This window comes from Pomacea canaliculata, linkage group LG13 (assembly GCF_003073045.1).
Source record: "Pomacea canaliculata isolate SZHN2017 linkage group LG13, ASM307304v1, whole genome shotgun sequence".
Classification (NCBI taxonomy): Eukaryota; Metazoa; Mollusca; class Gastropoda; order Architaenioglossa; family Ampullariidae; genus Pomacea; species Pomacea canaliculata.
This window is the reverse complement of record NC_037602.1, coordinates 14,311,918-14,321,015: the sequence shown is the minus strand read 5'-3', so window position 1 is coordinate 14,321,015 and position 9,098 is coordinate 14,311,918.

The following is a 9,098-nucleotide window of genomic DNA, read 5'->3' as shown; positions in this document are numbered from 1 at the left end:
CTGACAGTGAAGAGGAAAGAAGAAAGCGGAGATGTTGATATGTTTGGTGAGCTTCCGAGTGATGAAGAGCGAAGAGGTACTTTATAAACTTTCTGTGATATCTGTGGTTTTCTTTGGTGAAAAGTTTGTGAGAAAATATTGTGATAAGTAACTCATTTAGTTTTTTCAGATTCTATTAGCTTTTGTTGTTGGGTTATCAAGTTGTGGGTCAGTCAGTCAGTCATTAATTGCTAGTAAATTTGTCATCAAAGTAAATATTTTAAGAATACTTGGATGATAAAGTTCCTCATGCTCTGTAGATACTAGATCCAAGGAACATTTGCATAAAGCTAGTTGAGTAGAATAGCCTCGTTTAAACATTAGCAGATATCATATGGTGTTGGGGAAAGATCACCAATACATTGGTGCCTGTTTTTGGAATGAAAAAAAAATAAGAATAGTAATCCGTACAGTTAGTAATATTGCATGGTATTACCTGCCTTGTAAACATAAGTACACATATTTTTTGATGTGTTAATTAACACTTGTTTTGGAAGCAGAAGTGTTTTCTACTTTAGATATATTGATACATTGCCAATATTATATTCCAGAGTGCGTGGCCATGTATGCTCCGACTTTTTGATTCCACCTGATGATGATAGGGCAGCAAATACAGCAATACAAAGAGTGAAAAAGAGAAAGAAACATCTGGTCTGTACATTGCCCTTAATGACAGCATAATAAATATATATGGCTAAGAAGGATGCTGTACATCTTATACACAGAGGTTTTGGAATTTATTAATCAGTAATTTAAAGGAAATTGTTTTTATAAGATTTGCCATTTAAAAGTTTAATTATGGACCTGTGGTTTTCATGTTTTTAAAATGTATTTTTTTAATAACCATAGAGTCCCTTGCTTTTGTGCTTCATGTTCCAGGGCTTATAATTTGTTGCTAAAAGCTTGTATAACCATGGATTTTTTTTTGGGGGCGGGGGGGGGCGGTGGTTGGGGGTTAAATCCACACCATTAGCTTATTTCTTTTTTCATAAACATGTTGCACAAAAAGATTCTACTGTCACAGTCACTAATAGTTGGGAATGAATTTTTGATAAAGGATATTTTACTTGAAATTCTTAAAGATGCCATGAGTAATTAAATAATCCTATGAAATAAATGAGATACTTTATGGCAACATAAGTTTGTCACTGCTACATTTACCTTTGTTTAAATCATGAGGAAAAAAATAATATGTTGTGGTTTATTTTCTTCTCTCTTCCTCTATTGCACACAAGCATGAAGGGTGAGGTTTGAAAGTGATATTTGAAGGACAGATTTAAAAAAGAAAGTACGGTTCACGTGAGGATTTAATACCAGAAATAAAAGGTAAGGAGTTTTTAATACAGAAAGTAATTTAATTATGTTAAGTTTTTAGAGAAAAGAATTTTTTATGACACTATTTTGTATTAGTGTTTTTTTTGTTTTTTTTTTGTTTTTGTTTTTTTTTTTAAACAGGAATTAAGAGATTTATCTCCAAATGTAAAAATGATTTGTGGTACCATCATACAGACCACAAAAGTTACCAAACACAGAAACGTACTTTCTCCTCATGCATTTAACTTCCTACCTCAGAGTAAACAGTTATTGTCGTGGATTCTTCCCCTCATGGCTGATTTGGGTGAAAGATTTTGGACAAGCTAACAACTTGCAAAGTTAATGTATCACTAGTAAGTTGTTTTACATTTTTGCACTTTAAAATAATGGCTGGAGAATGTTTATAACTTTCTTGATGGTATGAGAACATGAAAATTAATTTAAAACATTAATTTGAAAATTTTTTATTTTGAAACTTTGTATTCAGTTGCTAGCTTCAAGTGAAAGTGACTGACAGCGAGTGACGATGCATCTCGTGATGTCTCACCCTCAAAATGCACCACTCCTTTTTATCCACATTTGAGAGGCAAGAAAAGGTGAGTTAATTGGTCAGGAAAAGATCTACATCATCTCTGCTATTCTGCGCTGCAAACTCATGCTGGTGCTACTGGCATGGATTCCAATTCTCTTTTGATCTGTTAGTGGGAGCAATATGAGCACTGCTGCTGGGAAAGGGAGATAATTCCTAAAGGTGTAAGTGAAGGAGTACGCTTGCTGTTTCCATTGATTATATACAGAAGGGGCTACAGTTAATTACAGGGTAGTGCAAAACTTGGCGAACTTCTATTTTCTTAAAGAAATACTGCTGGGTCATAACAGTTTTATCAGCTCTGAAAGAAGTTTTTATGATAGTCCTTTGATCATGATGTGTGAGCATTCTGCATTTTTTTTATTTAAAACTTTTGGTTTAACATTAGCTTCAGAAGCAGATTTTCCACAATGGAAGAGGCCAGCCTGCAGCCAAAAGTCATGGTTTGCATGAGTGGTGAGGTCAGCAGCAGCTTGAGGCCAGAGAACAGTCTTCTGGAGAGCCCATTGACTTGACCACACAGTTCGTTCAGGTAGCTTTCAGAGGTCGGAAATGTTTGCTGGTCAACAACTGATTCAGTGTTGAATTAAACATGCAGATTTTTTGTAGTAAAATGTCCACTAAATTCTACTCACCCATCATTATGCTATTAGTTGAGAAAACAACACTATTTTACATGGGAACGGTAGTCCATAACACTGCAGTCATTGGGTAATCAGTTTTGTTGACCCATGTGTTATGGGGCCATCTTATCTACCTCACTGAGTTTTCTCTTGGCCTCTACAGACTGGGTACTTGCTGTCTAATCACAAACTGTCCACTTCTTACATTGCTTAGTAGTTAAAGACAAAAAAAAAAAAGATTAAGTAGAGAGAATGAGCCCTTATGTCTGGAGAGAGTTGCTTAGACACCAAAGAGGAAGATGTTTGTGGAGATCACTTACTTCATCTGCCTATTTTAAAATGCAAAGACCACAGAAAATATGTATTAGTAATATAGTATATATAATGGTAACATTTCTACAGAGTAGTAAGAGACAGTAAAAAAATATCTGCACGATACCAAAGAATTTATTCACTTTGCAGTTTGATTTCTTTAAGACAGTTAAAATTTATGCAATGGGAAGTGGTCTTTAAGTTTTTTGTAATTCTACAGCTCCAGAAAATATTCAGAAGAAACTACAATGAAGCTTGAAGTTAATTAAGCAACGCATCAAAGATAAGGTAATGTGTTTAGTAAATTATTGCAGAGTAAAAAGTTGGAGCTTTTTGGGGTGAAGATGAAAATTTAGTTGGATTACACTCTAAAGTGTTAGTTAAAAGTATCGCTGTGTCAGCCGGCTGACAGCGATCTCCTCTCGCCACAATTAAACTTGCTCTCACAGCAGCTTCACTTTGTTGTTGTTACTATAGTGAAAAATTCTCTGCTGTGATCTTAGATTCATAAAATCATTCAACCTGCTGCTGTGCTGTTTAGGCCAGCGTGTCACGTGACGCAGCTCAGATTTATGGGCCACCTCATTGCCATAACTTTCAGTTCATTAACAAGAGCGTGGTAACTTGAGACCATGCATGTGTGGTGTTCACTAAAAGTGGAAAACATGTTTTCTCACAATCATCACATCAACTTGCTGTGTTCGACGTGAACTTTTCTGTTGTTTGCATTTCTTGTCGCCGGGTCATTAACAGGATTAACAAAATTCTTTCACGGGCCAGTAAAAGTTTTGACGGCTGGAATGTGGCCTGCAGGCCAGTGTGTTTGATACCCCCTGCTCCCGCTAAGGACACCAGGGGCATCATATACAAACTATACCAAAAACTGCGCCGCCCTCGAAGCAAACATGTTGGGGGCTACAGAGCGACCCCCACAACTTCCTGACCCACATTCACTTCGATATTCTGAAACAACCCAAAAAAAAAATAGCAAACGCCTTATTTTAACTTGGGACAGTAATGCTGGGGCAACCAGTTAATTATATGTTTCCCTTTTCCATTCTGCTCTGTCGTATAAATAAAATCTCATTACTCGATGCAAAACAAGTCCGCCCGACTAATTGTGGACCTCCACAGCAACCCGCTTTAATATGTGGCTAGCTACTTTACACCTACTATACTCAACCGCCAATTGCCCATAATGTTTCACAGCTCAGCGCTGAACAGTGATTTATCTTTAACACACATATAAATCCTTCTTCTTTTTTTTATTTTTTTCTGCAAGTCTTTGGCCCCATGCGTAGTACATGGAGGCATAAGTATGAGTTAGTAGCGTAAGCGAAAAGACATTGACAGGAAAGAAGTGTTTGAGATTTAAGAAGAGAACTTCACTTGGACCAAGAGAAAAGCAAAGATATCCTCGGATCGAAATTTATGAACAGGAAAGATACTCTTAAAACACAGGCTTAAAGTTTTGAAAACCTGACAAAGACATTCTTTCGAAACTGTTTTCATAAATATTTAAGATTGGTATCTTAAACCCATCTGACTGAAAAAGTTGCCTTTCTGCGACCTTCTTGAAGTCATTCTTTCAGAAAAATATTTTCACCATACACCTTGATCCTGTATGCTGCTAACTAACCTGCTATAGCTGTGCAGCAGGCACTTTTCGACTTATCATTAACCATGAGTCTACACTTTTGTGAAGTGAATTATAGTAGAAGGGACTAGGGGGAATTTGCTTATATAATTTCCTTAGGCTGGGTTGATACTGGGGCTTGGTAAAGTACCTTCATTCTTTTACGTTTCCTTATCAATGCATAAGAGAGACTATTGACTTGAGTTCAAGAGATGCAACGAGAAAAAGTATTCTCTGGCCAGACCCTATCAAATATCAGCTATGAAAGACTGTCTTGGAAGCATGTGTGAACTATTCTAGAAAGCAAGACTGTCTTGGAAAGGCCATTGGTTTGAACATATCTCTGCAAACATTTATCAGCTGTTTTATCAGGAAGAAGAGGAAGCAAGAGAAATCTGCCATGAAGAGGTAAACAAAATGATGCAGGCTCTCTTCCCCTTCAAGCTGGACGCTTTCTGTTCTTCAATTTTATGCTACACACCCAAAAGCCAGGAGTAGTTTCTTTTAGTGAAATCGGTCAAGAAGTTATTGATTCTTCCCTAATTATGAAAATTTCAGTCATCATTAATAAATCTTGAAATTGGATGAGGTTTAAATTAAGTGATTAGATAATTTTGATTAAAGCATGTCAGGACGTGTGAAGTTTGCTGTTGCTATGAGTATGTAGAAGTAATGCAAAGCTTATAAAAACACTGTTTTTCTTAGCCTTCAATAGGGTTTATTATGATTGAAGTTACACTTCATGTGATATATCTCTGCTACAAAGTATCTTTTTAGCCATAGTATTGCATGTCCTTCTAAGTCAGTTCGAAGTTTAGAGACTGTATTTAATAGCTAAGATGTCAAGTGTCTTAACTGAAGTGACAAGATATGTAATAATTTCATATGTTTTCAGTCCATGCCAGAAGTCAAGATTATCATCCAACATGCATTATTGTATCGGAAGGAAATCATACCTGGCGCTGTCTAGTATGCCTCACTTTGCACCTGAAGAAAATTCAGGTAAGTTACCAAAGCACCATTCAGTTGTACAAATACCAAGTGTAATACAAAAAAACAAAAAACGAAGCTGTTAAATAATACAGCTGAAAATATTGCTGTATTTTTTTTTTTTTTCTAAAGATGATCCTTTTTTTTTTTCTTTTCGTGCAAGCATTACATGTGACTCATTAACCTGACAAGTGACAAGCTTTCATGTTCTGTTAAAAGAGCATTCATTTTTTGACCTACGGCCAGAGCTTAAAGAGAGAATTATCAAAGGTAAAAATGACAAGAACAGACACGATAAGAAAAGAGAGAGAAGAAAAGAGAAAAATGGAGAAAGGAACGACAAGTAGAAAAATCAAGCGGCAGGGAAAGCAGCTAGAGAAAATAATTCCTTTGTCTTGGTAACAAACAGCAAAGAACGAGATCTCCGGGAGCTTGAAACAGAGCAAAAACGTCGAGCAATGTGCAATTGGTCAGGTGAGCAAGCTGAATATTTGTATAGGAATTTTGAGGCATAAATAGCCTGGGGAAAAGGAGTAAAGTAAGAAGTGATACTTTTGAATGTTGGGCTTGCAGTAGAGAATTTTCCTTACATTAATATGATCATAGAACAATCTAGTAAATAACTTATGATTAATAGTCCTGCAAATCCTTTTCTTCAGAATTATGGGAATACATTATTCAATCCATGTTTAAACTGGTAGTAATGACACACGTATACATCACTTTATTCAGTTAATGTGCAAATGAGCATCTTTAAGAGTATGATACTGTACCATATGCGAGTTTAATTTAATATTTTATTAGTATTTTAGTAGCTGAGATTATTTAAATTCTTGTTGGGATAAAAAAAAAACAATTATGTTAGAGAAAATAATTCACTGCAGTTTTCTTCCAGTGCATATTTGATTTCTTTCAAGTCTCTTGAGTTATTCGTTTGCTTACGTCTTTCCAAACAGAAGAATATTTTCCCTTTGTGTCATGCATGTCATGTGTGTGCATTTTTGAGGTAATGTTGATAGATGATCCAAAATCCAACCTTTATATCCAATTCCACTAAAATCTGAGAATGCTAGCTACGGTTTGATTAGTGTATCTGTTTTTGAGCAAAATCTCCATTCTGTTATTCCTGGCCACAGATGCAATAATTACACTTTTACATTGTGTAGGACGCGAATAACATTTTATCTTTCACTTCATCGCACACTGAAAGAGAGTTGTTCTACCAGCAATAGGATCAAGTGGTGGGAAGCATATAAGCAATTTGCATGGCCGACCACTCAGGAACATATGCACTTGTTGAGAGAAGGTTGGGGGTTGCACCATAGAGTACAAGCTTCACGACACTAATGCTGTACATAAATTGACTCACAATTAAATTGACAAGATCAAAAGTCGACGAGCAACACACACGTGGAAATTAGTCAGAAAAACAAAAACCATTTGTGTGGTTGTTGTTGTATAAATTTGTTTATCTTATACTTGGTTTTCCAGTTTCAACTTTTTTAAATTGCAGGACAGAAAGGGAAGTGTCTTCCATCATCCACAGCTTCTCTTTGCTCCAGCTGCAAAAAAGAAGTACAGACTCAAATCAGCCAAGTCATCCGTGGCCAAAGAAACAAAAGGAAGAGAAAAAGCATCAAAAAAATATTTGTTGGGATCAGATTGTTTATTTTGTATATATTCAAGATATTTTAGGACACGTGGCTTATGTTTTCTTTTGTGTGTGGGAAAGAGAAACTCACAGAACAGCATTCTGAGAATAGATATCAAACAACGTGTCTCAGCTGAGATCATCAAATGTATTCCCAAGACCCTTGAAATGGTTAACCAGCGAAAGTTATTTTTTGCTAAACCAGGCCACAGGTGACCAGTAGAGCCCACTTAGGTATACAGTACTGCTCATTGTTTAAAAGAGCTTTCCCACCATGGTGTTAACAGCGAACTTCACTATCAAATGGGGTCATCGGGAAGAGATAAGGACCCAATCTTGCAGTGTGCCTGTAACGACACCAGACTGTATTGGATAGGAATTACTCTCTCTGAGTCAGTGCAATTAGGAAAAGGATCTAGAAGCTAACTGCCGAGAAATCAAAAGCCAATAGCTTTTCAAAAAAAGTTTTCGTGCACAGAATTGAACGTGGATCTGTAATTTACAAAGAGGAGGCTGCACCAGGAGCAGAGGCAGCATTGTCCACGAACCCATTGGACTGTTAGGCGAATTAGGTTCCAGTTGCTCCAGCATGTGCCAAAAAAAATGTCTAGACAGTTTAAATAGCCATCTTATAATAATGTTAACAATAAGGCAGAACGTATGGCAGGCAGTGGTTGAGCAACCTGTGTAAATCCATACCCAAATTTGGAGAATATTCTTTTCATTTACAGTAACCTCGTGGCTATGTCTAGTTGTCTGCAATTACTCCCAGCAATTTTATTTTTCTCTTTCTAAGGATGTAAGGGTGGCTGTAAATGATAAGAATAAAAACAAAATCCCAAGCAGAAACAAATTGAAAGCTATAACCTGACTATAAAAACAAATTTGACAGCAATCGTGAATGGAATCAAGGCAGCCAAACCCATCCCGCAATCCACTCCCACAAAACTGATGTAGTAATGTGGAAATTATCAAGACATATCTTACAATGACAAAAAAAAACCAACAGGCATGGGCAAGTGTTGAGGGTTAGGAGGCTCTCTTGTTAAGACGGGACACTACAAATTCACATGTCTATTTTACATGTTCATATCTGCATTGTACCTAAAACAGATATTATATATGATAATAGTTTCAATTCTAAAATTTAAAGTTGATAAGTGAAAAAACATACCAGATAGCTATTGTCTTATTATTCTGTCTTGAGAGTATAAAGCCTCGCATGTAGTGTACTCCATTGAACATTAGATTCCAGTCTAATAAAGTGGTAAAATTTAAATTGTACCTGCTTCTTATAAATTCAATTTCTGTAAGAATATTCATAATATAACATAAAAGCAATTTATGTCACTCTAAATCCTTGTATTATTGTAAAAGAAAAAATATCTTAAAAACCTCGTTTGGATTTTACAAACTTTGGTCTCAAAACAGAGTGAACTTGCAACCATACAAGTTTAGTATATTCTCCACAGGTAGCAATTACAATTGGAATAGGGGATATTTAATAAAATACAGATGTTCTGTTTTCAAGCTTTGTCGCTGAATTCTGGACCATTTCTAATCTTTTAGGATTTCATCTGACGTAACTCTACTGCAAAATGCTCTTTACTTGCACTTCAGCTTTTGGAATGAACAGTTACTACTACCTCTTCCTGATCTTGATGATGGATGATGATATGATGATGATGCGATTTATTGTGAATGCGGATCCATTCCGCGAAGAATGCATTGCGCAGGAAAAAAACAAACGAAGAACAAAAAAGTTGAAACACTATAATAGAAAACACCAGGAAAAGTAAAAAATGGACAGAAGTGTTTTATTGTAGTTTAAGACTGGCTTGAAAGAAAAGATGAGTTTCATTTCATTGCGAACGTGGGTTCGTGAGGGTGATGGTTGGGAAAACTGTATGCATTTCTTGTCTTTATTCTTTTCTCCTGATCTCG